This window comes from Motacilla alba, chromosome 3 (assembly GCF_015832195.1).
Source record: "Motacilla alba alba isolate MOTALB_02 chromosome 3, Motacilla_alba_V1.0_pri, whole genome shotgun sequence".
Lineage (NCBI taxonomy): Eukaryota > Metazoa > Chordata > Aves > Passeriformes > Motacillidae > Motacilla > Motacilla alba.
This window is the reverse complement of record NC_052018.1, coordinates 97775774-97778372: the sequence shown is the minus strand read 5'-3', so window position 1 is coordinate 97778372 and position 2599 is coordinate 97775774. Positions and strand designations below refer to the sequence as shown.

Here is a 2599-nt window from a genome sequence, read left to right as displayed (position 1 = left end):
GTTAATGGTGTAATTTAAATAAAAAATTAATGTAATAAGGGACATACTGAAATAGGCAGGAAATCTTTAAAGGTTAAGAGGCAAATTTGTCTAAATTCTTTTCTTTGTACCTATTTTTTGAGAAAGCCTCTATTGAAATGCAGTTGATAGCAGGCTGGCTCTTCGGATCGCGCTCTCGCCATTAGTTTTGTTTTAACAGCACCCGGTGAGTTTTTGCAGCCAGAGGAAAAGGGAAAGCCCCTTCAGCAGCAGGAATACTTTCCTCCCTGCTTTCTCATCCTGCTGCAGAACTACAAACAAAAACAAAGACAAAAGCAAAAGGAAAGAAAGTAAAAAAAACCCCAGCACTCCGGCATTTGGCCAGAAGCAGAAATGGTAAAAATGCTCTTTTTTTACCATTCCTTATCAATTTCATACCTGTATTATTATAAAAATATTTTGCTTGTTCTATACGGTGTCATTAAAAACGTAAAATATGAACATTATGTTCCAGGCATGAAGTGCATTCAGAGGAGTCTGGAAACCCTGAAGACTGTTCAGTGTAGTAAAAAGCTCTTCTTTATCTCTTATTTTAAATACAGTTAATCCTATTTATTCAGCAAACACATTTAAGAGCAACTTTGAGGGGAAAAAAAACCAAAACAGAAGAAGCTGGAAATTGCCTTTTTCTGTCTGTAGTGGTGAGAAACTGTGGTTCTGTTCCTTTGCTTTTATTTATAGTCAGTAACCACAAAATGTATCTCTAACAATAACAGGGATTTTAATAGGCAATATTAACTGTTCTTCCCTTAACTTTTGATCTGAAATGTTTCAAACAAAAGCCTGTTGCCTGTTTATATGATGAATTTGTTCGAAGAGTATCTTTCTGAAATAATGCAAAACATGACACTTTGTCATTTGGGCTGACATGGGACAGAAATGTCATTTTAATCCATTGAGTAATTTTTTTTGTATTCTTTTTGGGGGGGGCATTTTTTTCTCAACATTGCTATGCCTTTTTTAGAGCAGCAGTGATCTGCGCAGTTTCTTTTGACACTGATGGGTATTTCAAACCCCTTACACTGAGGGGAGGGAGAAAAACGAATTTACTTCCAGCCACAGCGGCGATGCAGCTCCATAAGCCATCACTTATTTGCTAAAAGTTTACATTTTAAATGAGCTTGAAATGTAAAGGTGGGCTTTCTGGTGCTGGGACTGTATTTAGGAATGGTGAGAGAAAATAGAGGGAAGATGATATGCTTGTATGTTAAAGACTATCAGGATATTGGTAATACAGCCATTTAAAATGTATTTTGTTTTTTGACGCAGCTAGGAGCAGGAGATTCACAACCATATCTGGGATGCTTAATTAAAGCTTTATAGGAAAAAAACATCAAACAGCAGCTTACAGTAACAAGCCGAAATATAGTACACATTTTCAATATCTTCAGATAGAAATGTGTGTTATATTTTTTACCTTCCTCTTCTGGGATCACTAACATGCCTCTCCTCAGACAGAGCAAGGACAAGTTCCATCTTTAAAAATTATCTGCCTTACAGATCACATTCTCAAGCATGTTCCACGCTTTTTATTACCATGGATAACCTCTTAATGCGATCACAATTTTATACTTGTTAAGTGGACATCTTCCCTATATTTAACTGCAAAAAAAGCAACTTCCTTTTGGGGGCTGGGAGGAAGGAGAAATGCTTTGGGATGATTAGAAACATAAGTTTCTATCTTCTGTCACACCAGCCTATCAATTATTCAAAACCCTACCAAATTTAGATGTCTGTTCCTAAAATGTTGTTTGCACTCGTTCCCTGGGAAGATGGAGGCAGCTGATAATTTGGCTAAATTATGCGTTTGAGCCCTGTAGTTACAAATGAAAGAGTTGAATTTAGCAGATTTATTTGCCACTGGTGAAAATCCTTGGTAGCAGGAATTTAGACCTCTTCCTTCAGGGAGCAAATCGAGGTGTGAGGTGGTGCCCACAGGTATTTATGCGGACCAAACCTCATTGTTACAGCAAATAACGTGATGCATCAGTGACTCGATGGGAGGTCTTACTGATCAATTAGGGACTGGCTACTGGGGCCAAAGGGCCTAAAGCAGCCCCTGAGGTGCTTTGTGCCCCAGGTAGTCATTACCTGAGTGTAGAGTCCAGTAAAGGGGAAATTATTGCTATTTTAGGATGAGATGTGAAGGATGCGGGGTGGACAACTCCAGATCATTCAGGGTGTAATGCGCTCATCCCAAACCTGCCCTTTGAGCACACCTGATGCAGCCTGGCTGCTGTGGTGGTGTAAAATATCTCCCTTTTCCAGCAGTGTCAGGGTGTGATTGGCAGCAAGTCTGCACCGAGCGTGGGCGTCCTCCCGTGCACACCAGTCACAGGACATGAGGGGGGAGTTTTTGTAATTGATTTTATTTTTTTTTTATAAATAGATAGGTTCTGACAAATAACACCGCCTCTTCACAAAGCTCATTTGCAGCAGCTAACAGACCTGTGCTGGGTTTATCAGTGACAGAACCTCCTTTCCTAAAGGAAATAATATTTTTTGAGAAGATAATTTGGCTGATATTGCAATGGCTCAGGGGGGCAAAAAGCTGCAGAGC

The 2599-nt window shown here is 39.4% G+C and overlaps 1 long non-coding RNA gene across 3 annotated transcripts in view; it reads left to right on the top strand.

Annotated features, from left to right (window-relative positions):
• Positions 1–278: 278 nt before the first annotated feature.
• LOC119699800 overlaps positions 279–2599 on the top strand; it is a 15072-nt gene continuing 12751 nt past the window's right edge. For all 3 annotated transcript variants that reach the window (XR_005256552.1, XR_005256550.1, XR_005256551.1), the window contains exon 1: positions 279–2599. This exon is cut by the window's right edge and continues 4679 nt beyond it. This is a non-coding gene — a long non-coding RNA (uncharacterized LOC119699800).